Below are 18,422 nucleotides of genomic sequence, written 5' to 3' on the forward strand. Positions count from 1 at the left end.
TAGATATTTGAGCACTCGTGGTCCCAGAATGCCTCCTTTCTCTCTTCTCAGCATTATAATGACCATGACCTAGGTTTGGAAAGCATCCTTCGGTGTTTCCTAGGCCTGTAGCCCAGCATAGGCCATCTGGTTCCTGACAGTTTTGCAGGGCGAGGAGCTGAATAAACACAGTTGTGTCCCCCAGGAGGGCCACTAGGGCTGGGACTTAGGCGAGGTGAAGGAGTCTCTCACCTCAGGCATGGAGTTGAAGGGGATGCCCCTGCGTCTCTGCTAAGATGGGCACAGTTCAGTTCATGGGATTTTTCGGGTCCAGGTACTTAAAAGCATCAGCTTCCATGGGCAGATAGGGTCGGGATTTCACAAGTAAATTTCAGACAAATCCAGTCCTACAACCAGAACCATTGTCTTGTAGAGGGAGCAGTGCTGGCGAAGAAATGGTGTGTAAATGGCAGTCACCTTGAGCTTTCAGTCAGCTGTGAAAAAAAGCACAGTTTGACTTAGAACTTTTTCCATTTCAGTTTACAGATGTCCGTATTAAAATAGCTGTGTAGGAACTATACATGTCCCCTGACTCCCTGAGAAAATAGAGGAAGGGTTAATGTGAGCTCAACCCAAGGGAGGCCAAGTTTGTTTCATTGGAGTCTGAGCTACTTTTTGTATATTCTTTCTTCCAGGCATGCTAATTGCTTTCTGGTGATATTAAATATTTAGAGGAAAAGTCATCTAAAAAATATTTGTCAGTACACTTATAGATATCACAATTAGAGAAATAAATATAGCCTGTAGTAACATTTTAAGAATGTGAAAACCTGAACCAAAACTTAGGCAGTTTCTTACTCATTGAGATTTTATGTTTTTGCACTTAATCTACAAATCAGTAGCTGGTTAAAGAATACCATCTAATGATTCTGGAGGTAGTTAACATTCTAAAAATGTGAGCATGTTAACAACAGCGTTTTGAAATGTACTCTTAACTTTTTTTTTACCAAGCATGGTGCATACCACGCCTCGCAAATCAAATTTACCTTTCATAGCAATCGTGCCTTAGAGGGATCACTCTCACTTATGTAATTTTTACTTTTGCACCTGAGTAGAAAATGTGTATGGCGTAAGTTGGGTCTAATAAGTGATATCATCATGGCATTACATTGGATGTCGCATAAAGCTTTTCTTATAGAGCTTCTGTTAAAGTTTAAGCAGCCTTCCTACCATTCGCTGCAAAAACCAGCTGTTTCTCTCTCTCTCTTTTTTTTTTTTTTTTTTTTTTTTTTTACTGTTGTGTGTATTCCCACAGAATTCATTAGGATGCACTGTACCTCCAACCCCGACTGGTGGATGCCCTCGGAGGAGCAGATAAACAAAGTGTTCAGTGACGCTGTGGGTCACGCTCGGCAGGGGCGGGCAGTGGGGACTTTCCTGCACAACGGAGGCTCATTTTATGAAGGGATCGATCACCAGGCTTCCCAGGATGAAGTCTTCAGTAAAAATTCCCAGGATGGGTCTGGTGATTAGTGGACAGAATCTTTCCACACTAGCAGCCGGTCCTCTCAAGAGTTCCAGTTGTGAATGTTCTGTTACCATCACTTTAGAATCCAGAGCATGTCACTCTGTCACATCCTAACGGAGTTAAAGGTTTACACATCCTAGACCTTAACTCTTGACCTACTGCCACAGTTCCTAGTACAAACCCATTTTAGGGTTGTCTGGGAAGTCTATGGAGCCTACAGAGATTTTCAGAATATTACATTATACAAAGAAAAAAATGACAATTGATTTCAAATGATGACTAGTTAGACGGTGAGGGTGAAAAAAGAGAGGTGAGCTCCTGGTCACCTGTCCGAAATCTTCAAGTAAGCTCTGTTTCCTGAGCAGAGCTGGTCCCCACAGAGATTGGGTTAGTGTCCCTGCCCATGGGAGAAGGTAGAGACATGGCGTTATCCTAAGGGACAAGGAACAAGCATTCTCTTTATTTAATTCAAATAAGTTGTCTTTATGTTTTCCAAAGACTTGAATTTATACTTCTCAGCAAAGACATAGGATAGGTGACATTGCATGCTGTGTCTAACATTGACAGAGCCTGTTACTAAAAAGAAACCAGAGATCAGAAGTCACCTGGAGACATTGATTAATTGGAAGTCAGCTGTTGTTTTTACCACACAAAAAAATTTCTACTGTGTTGATCAGGAAGGCACTATATGATCTCTGAAGTTAACAGACAGTAATAGTTTTCACCGTATCAGTCAAGAAACATCCAAAGATTCAAAACCATTTTCAGATGCTCGATTTTGTAAGTTCACAGATCCACAGTTTCCATAGCCTTAAATCGGGCTTCGTTGACACACTGCCAAAGTGATGGGTTGAGCAATGAGCATTTCAGTCCGCTAGTTGTTTGGTGAACTGAGGACCAAACAAGTGATGTGACTGATGGGATTCACTGAGTTGACCAGATGTTCTGGAATTGTATACACACAGCTTCAAGGCCATTCTGACAACTATGCAATGGGCTTGTCTGTAATTTCTCAGAAATTTGAGGGTCTTTTTGTGCTGAGTTGATCTTTAGAATTTGCATAAATCTTGTTTCTTGTCACCGATGGAAATGTTTCATCCCAACTGTTGTGTGCCTCCTTCCCGCCAGTATTCCCCTGAACTACTGGCTCTGGCTGAGTTGGCAGTGACCACTCCCACCCACTTTCCCTGGTTTAATATGTTGAGCATCATCTGTGAAGTTAGTAGTAATGTCTTTGGAACCACTTCTTATCCGCAGATGCTCTAGAGATGCTAGAATCTTTCTGAGTGCTTCAGGTGTGGGTGGGAGTGGAGGCTTCCTTTATCACCCTAATCCAGATGTCTGCATTCTTTCTAGAGTTGAGGGCTAAATGGGCAGCTGTTAGTGAAGGCTGCTAATGTCATCTACAAACACGACTAAGGGTTTTGAAAATGGGTTGGAAATTCATTTCAAGTTTATGAGCATCCATGCATAAAGAGGGTTTTTTGCCACCTTTTGACAAAGTAAAATAATAAATCACCCTTTATCTTCTATAATTAGCATCAACTCTGTGCATGACCCTAGCAATAGGTCCTTGTTTAGCTTTTGTTACGATTATTAGTTTCGCCCACTGAGAAGTTTGTTTATAGAGATGGTCATTTGTCAGATCTGTTAAATGGTATGGGGAGAACTAATATTTCAATCCTGTTTTGGAGCAACTTAGCTAAAATTTGCAGGTAAAGGAAAAGATAAGGGCAAATGCGGTGCTTCTGGGAACGATGAGAATAGTATCTTTGGCTATCCGAGGAAGAAAGATACTCCCTGAGGCGTTTTCAAGGTCTAGAAGTCAATATCTTATAAGACTCTTCGGTGACATGAAATCTTTGCCAGGAGAAAAACACCACCATAATCTCGCCTGTCTTTCCATCTTACTTTTCCTTTCTTTGCATTGGACTTTAGTTATCCTTACTGCTGAATTCACTGTCCTTTTTTGTTCTATAGCAGCAATATTTGACCACTGCCTTAAAAAAAAAACAAAAGAACTTCCAATTCTTATCGTTTCCCTGAAAGCTTGCGAATTCCACACATGTTCACATCTACGCGTCATCATGGAGTCGCGTGTTGGGCTGATCTTCACGGAAGGTGGTGATGGAGCATTTCTGCATTCACTCTCCATAGCCTTACAGGTTGGCATCCTTACGACAAGTGCTTGCTCCACTCCTGTTATCATCCCCTGAGAAGGCTCCTGGGGTCAGGAGGCTCTGCCCCTGAAGGCCCCTGGTTGCACCAGCCTTTGCTCGAAGGTACACCTGGTCTCTTCCTCCCACCCCTATTTTCAGGTGAATTATCTCTCTATCAGCTGTTTTCCAATACTTCACAAATTCTAAAATGTTCAGAGCTGCACACTGGTCATCTCTTATGCACATGAGCGATCCAGGCCCAGAAAGATGACTGACTTAGCATCACACGGCCAGTTCTAACGCCTCTCCTGGGTCTAGGACCTACGATCCCCTGTCCCCAGTCAGACGTTCCATCCCAGTCTTCACCGTTGATGTAGTTGCTGTGTTCCTTTAGCCGAACCCCCCGCCTGACCCGGGCACCAATGGCCCTTGGGCTGTGACACAGTATCTGCCTGGCTGTTCTGCTTTGTCCTCTCCTTAGTCCGTGTCACATGCTGCTACTTGCACTTCCCCTCTAAGGCTGGAAACCTGGCTTGTGGTGGTTGCCTGCATGGCCACCTGATTTTCAAATCAGGGTTTGCAAGGATCGTTCACTTATTTTTTTGGTAAGGCCATCGCAGCCTCTGTAGCAAGGTTAAAAGCTCACCAGTGAGAAGATTGGACGCTGTCACTGCTCTGTCAGCCTTTCCGTTGATCCCTTTGGAGGCCTGGAGACCTGTATATTTTCTTGATTTGATCTTCTACATCTTCGTCTGGCAGTTGGGCAAATTGCTGTCTTGAGGAGACATTCATACTCACGTCAGCTTTTAGCAGCCTCCCTGAGTCATTTTAGCGTTGGAATAACATAGATTGAATTAAAACAGCTCAGGATGCAGCTTTGCTCCACCTCACTGCTGAGAGAAAAGGTCATAGGTCTGGCCTGACACCACAGACCAAATGTGGTATTTTGTCAGTGACTGGGCATGGTTCATAATCCCATCTATCAAGGGAACCATACCTACTCTCAGTGGCAGTGTCTTGATGTGTCCTGAGTTTTCCCAAATTAAAGTCACATCACAAAGAGCATGCCTGCTTTCCCAGTGCAGTTCCGCTTGGCCCAGCATAACCCTTCAGTGATCTGTTTGGGGGATGTAGGCCAGGAACCGGGAGATGGGGTGGGGAGATGCGTCATATTCTGCGAGCAGTTACTACGCTCCCATTTCTCACGGTCTCTTTTGAAGGTCCACCATTCACAACCTCATGGTTTAACCTCAGTATTAAATGCTTTGGAGAAAAACTGTCAATTGAAAATATTCAGCCCTGAACCCAGGCTCCACTCTCTTGGTTGAGAATTTCCACCAGAGCACCGAGGCTACTGTCACCATTTTTGTTTCATAAGGCTTCACTAGGAACGGAGAGGATAGTATTAGAGCATTTGCTGGAAATAGTCAATATGTATAACATATTGGGAGATATGTTATACATGTGGCTACTTCATAGCTGTAGGGCAAGTGGGTCATTTTATATTCTGGATCTTTCTTAGCCCTTCATCAGTCATAAACACATTGACCTGAGAGAATTGTTCACCAGGATTATAAGGCGATACAAATTACTCAATATCTTATTTGATCCAGCTTCTCCATGTGTCAGATATCGATAGAATGGTTAAGTCCAGGGTATTCTTGTAATATCAGATGTTTTCCAAAAATCTAGACAATAATACAAACTTGGGAATCTCCAAGTTCGTGATGTCTACATTTTCCTGCCACCTTTAATGGCTTGACCTCCTGTTGCTGCCGGAAAACGGATGGAGCATCAAGTAGGATGAAGCATGCACTGTTTTCCGGAAAGCAAGCGTACGTTGTCCTCATTTGAATTCTGTCATTCAGCGTGTACTCTAGAACCTAAACCTAATACCCACTGACTACCTCCTTAGTTTTTCTTAGATTTCTGTCATTTTTAAAAGTCTCATTCTTGGATAACTTCGTTTTAAAAAAGATTTAAACTTTTCTCATTTCACAGTACAGATGTTTGTAATTTTTGACAGCTCTTATATACCAGTTTTTAGAAATGTAATAGAAAGTGATTTTGCACATATGGTGCAAGCCTTGCTGGTACGTGTTTAATGTGGTGACACTTGCCAAAACTGCTTGGCAAAACATGTCAAATAGGATGCTTGAGTCAGAACTCTAGTGTAAATGTGTCTAAACAGCAGTATGTATCATTATGATATATTTTTGTAAACATAGTGATGGCTTCTTTCAGTCGTGTAAGTACTGGATAAAAATAACCACTTCACTTGAATAATGTAGAAAAATGTCACCCAGTTGATGGCCCTCCGCAGTTACTTACATTTTATCAGCCAGTGGCATCACTTCTTCCATTTGTGTTATTTAGAGGAGAGTGAAGAATTGATACCAGACAGCATGGAGTGCAAAAATAATAACTCACCAGTACTTGCCTCCTAATTAAGATTCAGAACTATAACGGATATGTTTACACGCTAGAGACCACTTTCACCCTCCACAGCGTATTCAATTGCAAGAAACATTGAGAGGTCTGGGCTTCACTCATCTAATGACCAGCTCGGTAAGCTTGGCTCTTGAAAGCACTAAATTACCAGATCTTTGTGGTAAAAATAACCAGATTAAATTTCCTCATGACCATCCATAGCTGGCTAATATATAGGCTAGGTTTTCACTGAATCACAATTCCCCAAATTACAGTGAAAATTCATCTGCTAAGCTGACTTATTCAAAAGCCTGTTCATTCTCAGAATAATTGCCCCACTACAAGTAGCCAGATGGGTCTTATGCACATTGGAAACCTGTTTAGGCCCATTCAAAACCACCAACAATAACAATAGCTATAGCTTATATACATCGAGCCCTTGTGCGCCAGGTACTTTGGTAAGCACTTTAATGCATCCTCTCATTTTAATCCTCACAACCACCCTCTAGGGTGTTATTGTTACCACCCCATTTTATTGATAAGGACACTGCCTAAGGTACTCAGCTAATAAGAGGAAATCTTTGGGTTTAGTAAGCAGAATGACTAGTTCAGTTTTCCCTAGTAGTTGAGGTTCTCAAACCCCTTAAACACTCTGGAATGGATTTGTTGTTTAATTGAAGTAGTGAATAAATTAAAATTTGTTCACATTTCTGTCATAGATTCCCAGTACAAAAACGCAGGGATATAAAAGCAAAACTTTGAACTCAGTGACGTGATGGTCTTTGGGAACGGCGAGATGGTAGAAATGGCCCTGGACATCAGTTAGCCAATGTCCATTCACTTTTCACATTTGTTGTATTCATAGCCTTAGAATTGATGAGTCTGGTTTGGAAGGGAGGGTTTCAATCTATGATGTCACTGTGAGAACTGTCGTGAAGTTTTTGTAGGAAAATACAGTAATCCGTTCTTTCCCGTAGTTGTGGCTTTAACATCTCTGGCTGTGTTTAAGTTCAAGAGCTTGCCATGGCCACCAGGGCCTGGCTTTGTTTCTAAAGAATAGGGCATGCCAGTCCATGAGAGGGGTCCTGGAACCTTCAAGGTCACTGGTCTAGTCCGACCCTGCCCCATTTAAGCATTGCCCTTGTGTGTCTCTCCTCTCTGGAACTTCATGTAGCAGCCTAACACTGGGGCCAACTTGCCTTTACTCTATTTTCTATGATGAACACTTGTGGAGAAACTGTGACAAATCCATTGATCCTAATATTTTTATTGTTGAAGTCTTGTTGATTCTCTATGAATAATTTCTATTTGATTGTACTGTGTAGAGTTAAAACCCACCAGAGGTATGTTAATAAAACTATAAATGCGTAGTGTAATATAGAATAGCAAGATTTTTTGTGAACAATTTATATAGAAGAGTAAGTTGTTTTTTAAGTGTTAGGCACTTTCTTTTTAGGAACTTAAAATGTTATAAGAGTTTTCTAAACATTCAATATTTTTAATTATAAGAAACATTTGTTACTAGAGCCAATTATTTCAGGTGTTCTAACTGGAGTATTGATTTTATTACCTCATATACCTCTAGAATGCCATATGTTCTGTTGGAGATGAAATTGCACAATAAACGTCAAGTCTCTGTTAAGTGTTTTAACTTGCTTTTTGCATCTTTCTCCAATTCAACCAGACGCTTTTCTGGTTTGTTTGTTTGTTTTTAAACAGAAAAGATGGTTATGTCAGGGAACCGACCAGAACTCATCCAAAAATTCACTTGATCTACTGAATGAATGGGACAACCAATGATGATCCAGGGACATGTAATCCAAGATTTCTGTACAGTATTTTGTACATTCACATTTTAAACATACATGCTTCTGTAGTTCCATTCTATCAGGGAGAGGAGGAGCCCCACAGCTGCTACTCTTGACCTTTAGCAGTAAACAGACGCTGCTTGTTTATGGTTTTTGAACAGTGACCTGACTACAAAAGCAAAGTAGCTATGGCTAAATAAGGTGGCATAGTGGTGGCTTCCCACTTTCAGTTATTACGTAAAATATAAATCTGATGTATCAACCATTACTGAACAGCGAAACTGAATAAGTGTCATTCATGAGTAAAAACTAAGACAAAACACATTTTTCATTTTAGGGAAAAGAGATGTTTTATTTTTGCCCTACAAGATGCAATGTTCTGAACAGTAGTTTTGGATGAAAAAATAATAATTTAGTCCAAATAATTTGAGTTTGAATTGGGATATCAATTAAAATGAAATTTAAATTATTTTATTCTAAAGCATTAAAAGAGGATTATTAAGTAACTTCGGTTTTTTAATATTTTGTAGCAGGTCACACAGAGTAAAAGCTACAGATCAAAAAAGTATTAGGAACAAATTCAGCAAGGTTACAGAATACAAGATCGATATACGAAAATCAACTGTATTTCTATACGCTAACAATAAACACTCTGAAAATGAAACTTAAAAAACAATTTTATTTTCAATAACATCAGAAAGAACAAAATACTTAGGAATAAATTTTAAAAAGCAAATGCCAGACTTGTACACTGCAAACTACAACACATTATTGGAAGAAATTTTAAAAGATCTAAATAGCGGGAAGATATCCCACGATAATGGAGTGGAATAATCGATATTGTTAAGATGGCAATACTCCCCAAATTGATCTACTGGTCCTTTGCAATTTCTATCCAAATCTCAGGTGACTTCTCTGCAGAAATTGACAAGCTTATCCTAAAGTTCTGATGGAAATGCAAGGAATCCAGATAGCCAACAAAAATCCTTACATTTGCGGTCAGTTGATTTTTAACAAGGGTGCCAAGATAATTCAATGGGGAAAGAATAGTCATTTCAACAAATGATCCTGAGACAACAGGGTATCCACATCCAAAAGAATGAAGTTGGACCCCTACTTTTATACCATGTGCAAAAAATAATTGAAAATAGATCATAGACCTAAATGGAAGAGCTAAAATTATAAAACTCTTAGAAGAAAACACAGGAGTGAATCTTCTTGGGTTAAGCCATGTTTTTTTCAATATGACACCGGAAAGCATAAGTGACAACAAAAAGAAAAGATAAATTGTACTTCAAAATGAAAAACTTTTGTGCTTCCAAGAACAACATGAAGAACAAAAAGATAACCCACAGAATGGGAGAAAATATTTGCAGATTATATATCTGATAAGAAACTTGTAGCCAGAATATATAGATCTCTTACAATTCAACAATAAACACAAATAACCTAATTAAAAGTGGGCGAGGGTTCTGAATATACATTCTCCAAGGAAGATACAAATGGCCAATAGGCACATGAAAAGATGCTCAACATCACCAGTTATTAGGGAAATGCAAATTAAACCACAGTGAAATACCAATGAAAAAGATACACAGTAACAAATACTAGCTAGGATATGGACAGATTGAAACCTTCATACATTGCTGGTAGGAATGTAAAATGGTGCAAGTCACTTTGAAAAACAGTTTGGCAACTCCTTAAAAAGTTAAATATAGGTTATCCTTTGACCCACCGATTCCACTCATGGGTATATACCCCAGAGAATTGGAGACATGTCTACACAAAAACTTGTACACAAATGTTCACAGGAGCCCTATGATACCAAAAAGTGGAATCAATCCAAATGTCCATTAATTGATGAACGGACAAACAAAATGTGGTATATCCACACAATGGAGTGTTGTTCAGTCACAAAAAAGGAATGAAATACTAATACATACTACAACATGGATGAACCCTTTAAAGTTGATTACACATTCATGCAATATATTTACTGAGAGCCTGATGTGCTTGGCCCTGTGTCAGGTACCGTGTCCCAAGAACCAAATAAATACAGCCAGCGGCTGAATAACTAGTTGGAGAAAAATGACCAAGACCTATTATGAATTATGAGAAAATCCCAAGTTCCAGTAGGCAACTTGTTCCCCCAATAAAGCTGTATTTACAAAGCTGAATTCAGGCATAGAATGAGAGAAAATAAAGATCACTGAGTCTGTCTCTATCGTACCAAAATAGTTCAATTTGACCATATCAGCCAAAGTACATGCCAATTCAGGGAAAGAATTATTCATACATAATTTGGTGTGCTCCCAAATCCTGGTTGAATCATTCTATTTTCTCTTTTCCTTTTTCCCCCCTCCCCTTAAAGCTGTTGCTCAGGCCTCACATAGACACCATCCTAGTGATACATACCTGATGTTTCAACCGGTGTGTCAGGAAACAGATGGCACGGTTGATTTGAGAAGAGCTGGATAAAAACACTTAGTCCAAAGGTGTGAGCAGGGTAGCCTGAAACTACAATGGGGAGTGTAGTGTCCAGACCTTGCACTGGCAGGGCACTGTCATCGGCCTGAAGAGGTGAGGTGAGCCTGTGGGTGTACTGGAATGAGGGCTCCCTGCTAGGAAATGTGATCTCCACGTGAGGAAACATGGTTAGACTCGGCAGAGCCTGCAGGGAGGGAGCCAGGAGAATCAGTACCCTTACTTCTCAACTCACTTCTGTCTCCTCACGATGCTCCCCTCTAGCTGCGAGCAACTGGAAACCGGAGGGCAGGAGAGCACCTTGATGTCCACACAAGTCAGCCCCCTGGGACGTAGAGCAAGGCGGAGGCACAGTAAAGGGAAGAAGTTAATCACAATTGATCGTGGGGATGAGTTAAGATAGTTCAAAGATCTCTTTGGTTCCCCTTCACTGAAATCTTGAGAGTCGACATCTTTACATAAATGACCTTTTAATTTTTAATAATTTGAATAGTTAACATTTTTTAAGTCAGTAGTTGAATGCTTTACTATCGTTATCGCAGTGAACCTTCTTACAGCCTACGAGGTAAACGCTAATATTATCCCCACTCTACAGATGAGTAAACTGATGCTTAGAGACATGTGCCCAAGGTCACAGAGCTAGTGGTGGTGAAGCGCTAAAGGCCAGGTGCTGATCCAGGCGGCCCATTACAGGTGAGAAGCCCGTGTTTCACTGACTCCAATAAAACTGATCTTTGAAGATGTGCAAGGCTGAGGGAAAAAGTTGCAACAATGAGGCTGATAAAACAGTAACTACTTCTTAAGTCTACCCAGCTTTGGCTGATCCAACTATAATTCATTTCTCAACGTGGCCCGAGAAGACTGATGCTCAAAATCCTGGAAAAATTCCCAGATGAATATTGGTGCAGTTTCTGTGTCCCAGGTGAGTCTTGGTTCTGATTCAGTCCTAAAGATCCGTAGAGACACAGTCTCAATGCCTCTGTCAGTAGTCCTCTGTATTCATTGATCCTGATGTTTAAGAAATATGCTTGCCTCTATGAATGAACGGAGAGATAGATAGATAGATAGATGATAGATAGATAAGGTGGGATGAGTTACATCAATATAGCATATCTTGTGGACCTTGTACTTATGCATTGTCAAATTTTAATAAATGAGGTTAAAACATGGTTTTGAAATACAGCTTTAAGATGTGTATCTTTATTCTCATCTAAGAAAAATATTACAGACTACAGTGGTTAGAATTCCAGGCTTTCACTCTCGGGGGCCCGGGTTCAATCCCTGGTCGGGGAACTAAGATCCCACATGCTGCAACTAAGAGTTCGCATGCCGCAACTAAGACCCAGCGCAGCCAAATAAATAATACTTTTTTTTTTATAAAATTTTTTAAAAAATCATTCTTTTCGCAAATTGGAAAGAAAAGGATGAATAACTTTCAAAATAATTGCCGGTGACAGCCCTTCATACTCAAGAGACTCTGTTAGAAATATATCACGTGGCTCCAAGCATGCTAAAGTTAAAAGAATTGTTTTATTACTAACTTACCTTACTTATAGTCAACTTCTAGCTTGGTGGCTTTGTAATAGTTTCAAAGTCTTCAATATGTTTGTATAAGAAGAAAATGACCGTAAAGCAATTATACTCCAATAAAGATGTTAAAAAAAAAAAGAAAATGACTTTTTCCATTGAGGACCTGCAAATAGGTCATCCCGTTAAACTATCATGGTATCCTGCTGCTCTCATAGCACTTATGAAAGTATTATATATATTTGTATGATTCTTTGTATAAAGTTTGTATGCCTCATGAGACTTTTAACTCTATGATATCAGGGGACATAATTAATTCTTTCACCTTTTTATATCTTTTGCCTACCACAGAACCTGGCATATTGTATGGAGTGTCAAAATATTTTAACGTGTTAGTGTACTGTACTCATGTATGTGTATATACATAGATAATGAACACAGCAAGAAGCTTTTAAAAGATTTGAAGAGGTTTGTGGGAAATGACTTAGGTTGTCCTCACTGTGGCAGCGCCGGCACCATTTCATCCCACTCCCTCAACTGCAGAGAATCTACGCACATCCTGACCTGTGATGGAGAGTGAAGACAGATGGGAAAACCCTCAAGAAATAATTCAATATAGCTTCACTGTAATTCGAAAAGCAAGAATTTATTTTAGTTATACAGGCATGCGGAAATGTAAATGTCAATCATATTCACAGCTCTTAGAAGACATAGGGGTTTAGTTCTCCAAATTATTCTACACACAGGTAGCTAGAATGCATACACACACACACTACTACAGTACCTTGGCATTAGATAGAGCACAGAGACCTTGGAAGACGGGGGACCTGAATTGAAATCCCAGCCCCAATACATAAATTACTTAAATCTCTCCAGGTCTCAGTTTCCTTATCTGTAAAATATCTACCTCTTTGAGTTAACGTAAGAATTGAAGCTAACATCTTGCTATTTGTTTTCTATTTGACTCATCTTTTCTTTGTTCCTTGACTTGTTTTGGATTTATTATTTATTATGTTTCCATTTTATCTCCACTGTTGGCTTATTAGCTATACCTCTTTGCGTGTGTGTGTGTGTGTGTGTGTGTGTGCGCACATGCGCCCGCGTGTGTTTTAGCGGTTGCTCCATGACTTAACAATATACATCTTTAACATCGCGGGCTGCCTTGAAATAAAGACATACCACTTCATTAACAGTGTAAGAATCTTACAACAATGCACTTCCCTTGCGCTATTGCTGTCATATATTTTAATTCTACATTTTATGGGTTTTTAAACTCAATTCCATTTTGGTCAAAGAACATACTTTGTATGATTTAAATCCTTTTAACTTTATTGACACATGTTTTATGGCGAAGCACATGGCCTTTATTGGTAAATATTCCAAGTGACCTTCAAAAGAATGTTCATTTCTGTTTTGGGATGGAATGTACTATAAATATCAAATAGGTCAAGTTAGTTGATAGTGTCGTTCACATCTTCTGTATGCTTACTGATTTTTCAGTCTACTTTGATTATTGTGAGAGGGGCGTTGTGTGGATTTATCTATTTCTCTTTCAGTTCTATCAGTTTTGCCTCACATATTTTGAAACTCTGATAATGAGACTGATTTCTTTAACCAAGAAACCAGAATTTATACGCTCAGATAAGTATTATTCTTCAAATTAGTAATTGCCTTGAAAGGACATGAACTCATTAAAACAATATTCATGTTGTTTCTAGGGCTCCTCCTACAGAATGAAATGATAAACTGCAAACACAAAATAGATTTCATTACAGTGTTCCTTATTTTTAACCCAAAATAATAACCAGCATATACCCATCCACCATGTTCATCAGTCTTGGATCCAGCTAGCTTTGACTGCTTCCCAAAACATTCCATTTATCCTCAAAAGATGAAGATATCCATCACTTCATCAGGCCTATTTTTGCAAATGAGTTACAAATATTATAGTTAACTCTCAAGCAGGTGTTCCAAACATATCCTAAAGATGGCAGCATTGTTAGACTAAGGCAATAGCTTACACAAGGGATCAGTTTTAAAGGAACACATAGTTGAGCTTTAATGTTTATTAAAAATACTGTTGACATTATTTTATGATCATACTTTGGATACAATTCAGGATTTACTCCCAATAATTAATTATGTAAGAATGCATTCTTTATGAGAATTCATAGTGATCTCTCTTTAAAAAGTGTTTCAATTTTACAACCACAGTAACTATCAAATGTCTTTAGAGATACGTTTATTGTAAAAGATGAGATATTACTGTGCCAGCAGCCTTAATATACAACATCTGAAAATAATCTTAGCCTTTGATAGTCAAAGTGTGGTCCATGGGCCAGCAGCTTTACCATTAATTACTTTAGAATTAATTGATACCTACTGAATCAAAAAATCTGCGTTTTAACAAGATTCCCAGCTGATTTGTATACAGGTTAAAATTTGAGAAACACAGCTCTAGCTGATCCTATGAAGAGACAACAAAGTTTACAATGCCAATGAAAATAACTAATGAAGATAAGGAAGCTCTTTTCTGATAGAATAGTCAGTGATGACTCTCTTTATTAAGGAGAAAATTAATTCTACAGTTAAGTTTTAGGAAAGTAAATCTTCAAGAGGAGTTGAGCTGAATGTAGTGGACCACAGACGAATTTCAAAAAATTAAGTAAGTAAACCATAAATCTCCTAGAAGAAAACGTAGGCGGTAAGCTCCTTGACTTCAGTCTTGGCAATGATTGTTTTGGATTTGACACCAAAAGCAAAGACAACAAAAGCAAAAATAAACAAGTGAGACTACATCGAACTAAAAGGCTTCTGCATAACAAAGGAAACCATGAACAAAATGGAAAGGCAACCTACCAAATGGGAGAAATATTTGCAAATCACGTGTCTGATAAGGGGTGAATATCCAGAATATATATAAAGAACACATACAATTCAGTAGCAAAAGAAAAAAATCTTGATAAAAAATGAGCAGAGGATCTAAATAGACATTTTTCCAAAGAAGACATACAAATGGTCAACAGGGAACATGAAAAAGTGCTCAACATCACTAATCATCAGGGAAATGCAACTCAAAACCATGAGATGCCACCTCACACCTGTTAGAATGGGTATTGTCAAAAAGGTAAGAAATAATAGGCATTGGTGCGAGTGTGGAGAAGAAGGAACCCTTGTGCACTGCTGGTGGGAATGTAAATTGGTGCAGCCACTGTGGAAAACAGTATGGAGGTTCCTCAAAAATTAGAAGTAGACCTATCATATGATCCTGCAATTCCACTTCTGGGTATTTATTTGAAGAAAACAAAAACACTAATGATGCTCATTGCATCATTATTTACGATAGCCCAGATATAGAAACAACCTAAGCATTCATCAGTGGATAAAGGGATAAAGAAAATGTGGTATACAAACCGAACAAAAACAAACACGTAGATGCAGAGAACCGAGTAGTGGCTACCAGAGAAGAAGGGTGTGGAGGATGAAATCGGTAAAGGGGATCAACTGTATGGTGACAGATGGAAAATAAATTTTTGGTGGTGACCGTGTTGTAGAAATGTAATGTACACATGAAACTTACATAATAATGTTACCTCAATAAGAAAAAAAAGAAAAAAATGTGTATATATAATATATATGTATGCATATACACACACAATGGAATGTTATTCTGTCATAAAGAAGGAAATCTTGCCATTTGCAGCAACATGGATGGACCTGGAGGGTGTTATGTGCAGTGAAATAAGAGAAAGACAAATATGATATATGATATCATTTATATGTGCAATCTAAAAAACAAAACAAACAAAACCCAAACTTACAGGGCTTCCCTGGTGGCTCAGTGGTTAAGAATCCGCCTGCCAATGCAGGAGACACGGGTTCGAACCCTGGTCCGGGAAGATCCCACATGCCACTGAGTAATGAAGCCCGTGCGCCACAACTACTGAGCCCGCGCGCCTAGAGCCCGTGCTCTTTAACAAGAGAAGCCACCGCAATGAGAAGTCCGCGCACCACAACGAAGAATAGCCTCCGCTCGCCGCAACTAGAGAAAGCCTGCGCGCAGCAACAAAGACCCAACAGAGCCAAAAATTAAAAAAAATTTTAAAAGACAAGTTCATCATAGGAAATCTCTAAATGACACACACACAAAAAGAATCATGTATGAGCATTGTTACTATTTAGTGTGTGTATTTCCTTTTAGGCCTTTTTCTATGTACATAAAATTGAAATTATCCTTAATATACTAGGGTCCTATTTATTTTTCCACTAAAAAATTAGTCAAGCATTTCTAAAGTTGGCAAAACTAATTCTTGATCATAAAATATTTTTGTATGAATAATGAAATAATGAAAAGTAAAGGACGTCTCCCACCCCAGTCCCAACCTTTAACAGTAACAACTTAAAGTGATAGGTGCGTATTCTTAGGTTTTTCTCTATCATAAGCATTTTGTCATCTTATTAAGTATTCTGCCAAAAATGATTCCAAAGACTGCATTATAGTCTGTCTATCTTACAAATACGCCATACTTTGTTTAACTATTTACCTAATTATTTTCAAATTTTTTTATACTAGAGCAATGCCATTTCCTTAGATTGCATTCCTACAAGTGAAATGACTGGGTCAAAAGGTATGAACATTTTCCACTCTTGATACCTACTAGAAAAGCACCCTCCAGAGAGGAGGCCCCATTTCACACTCCCATGAGCAACATATCAGCATGACCTATCTCACAAACCTAGTTTTGATGAAGATCAATATTACTCCAGTTAACTGTTTTTGGATAAGCACATTATTACACTGTATTGTAATTGTTTGTATGGGCTTCTTCTTTGTCAATTAACTAGACTATGAGTGTCTATGTCTTTTTTTTATTGGCCCTGCCATGTGGTGTGCAGGATCTTAGTTCCCCAGCCAGGGATCGAACTCACGCCCTTGGCAGTGAAAGCACGGAGTCCTCACCACCGGACTGCCAGGGAAATCCCAAGTCTAGGTCTTTTTTATCTTTATACTTCTAGAGACAGCATCATACATAAATATTCACTTATCAACATATATTTATTGAATGCCTACTATGTGTCAGATGCCATTCTAGTTTCTGAAGATCCAGCTCTGATGGATGTTACATTCTAGTGGAGATAGACAATAAACAAGAATAAAATTATAGTATGCAGGTAATAAATGTTATAGTCACAAACAAAGCAATGAGATATTAGGGGGTAAGGAGAGAAATGGAGAGGGTTTGCTATTTTATAAAGGGTGGTGAGGAAAGAGCTCACTGTTATGGTGTCATTTAAACAGACATTTGAAGAAGTAAAGCAGCATGCTGTGCAGGTATGTGGCGGGAAGAGAATTTCAGACAGTACAAAGGCTCTGGGTTGATAGCATGCTTAGGATGTATGAAAAGCAGAAAGGAGGCCAGTCTGGCTGGAACAGGGAGGGAGAGAATAGTAGAAAATGGGGTCCAAGAGATAGTGGAGAAACTCATCATGGAGAACTTGTAAGCTTCCTCAGAACAGATGATGTTATTCTGTGTGAGATGAGAAACCACAGGGAGGGCTTTGAGAAGAGAAGGGACATGATCTGACATGTTTTCAAAAAATCACAAGTGTTGAAATAGAATGTGTGAGCTCTTAGGGGGAAATCACTTAAGAGGCTGTTTTGAAAATTCAAGCATGATATGATGATGGCTAACATTAAGATAATAGCTGAGGTGAGGAGAAATGGATTCCAAATATATTCTGGAGGTAGAGCCAGTAGTTCTTGCTAAGGGGTTGTATATTGTATTCCTATATTGTATAGGAAATGGAGAGAAATGGATAGGGTTTGCTATTTTATAAAGGGTGGTGAGGGACACTTTTTTAGCGTTTTCTTCCCTAATGTTCAGAATGTTGACTGTGCATTTGAATGAGAGATGAAGTTCAAACTGTTTTGAAGATGAGAAATTTACTTGTTCAAAGTAATGCTAACTAGTTGGTAGCCTTAAGTTATAGCCCAATAACTAATTATATATCAATATATCTTTAGTACTGTCTGAAAGAACCTTCTGTGGTAATGGAAATGGTTTATATCTGCATTGTACAACATGGTAGCCACTAACCACACATAGCTATTGAACACATGAAAATGTGGCTACTGCAACTGAGGAACTGAATTTTTTATTTTATTTAATTAATTTAAACGTAAATAGTCACAAATGGCCACCATATGGTAAAGCACAGCACTATATTGTGTTACATCCTCTTGATACAATAAGTTTCAGTGAACACAAAACTTTGAAAATTGGCAGCATACTTTTTTTTAAACTTACGCGAAGGCTCAGCAGCCCTGGCTTACAGACCCAGCCGCTCCGCGGCATATGGGATCTTCCCGTACCGGAGCACGAACCCGTGTCCCCTGCATCAGCAGGCGGACTCTCAACCACTGCGCCACTAGGAAAGCCCCTGGCTGCATACTTTTTTTTCTTTATCACATGATTTTAACTTTTTAAAACATGTTTATTTATTTGG

This window comes from Monodon monoceros, unplaced genomic scaffold (assembly GCF_005190385.1).
Source record: "Monodon monoceros isolate NGI ecotype Baffin Bay Population unplaced genomic scaffold, NGI_Narwhal_1 Super_Scaffold_20, whole genome shotgun sequence".
Classification (NCBI taxonomy): domain Eukaryota; kingdom Metazoa; phylum Chordata; class Mammalia; order Artiodactyla; family Monodontidae; genus Monodon; species Monodon monoceros.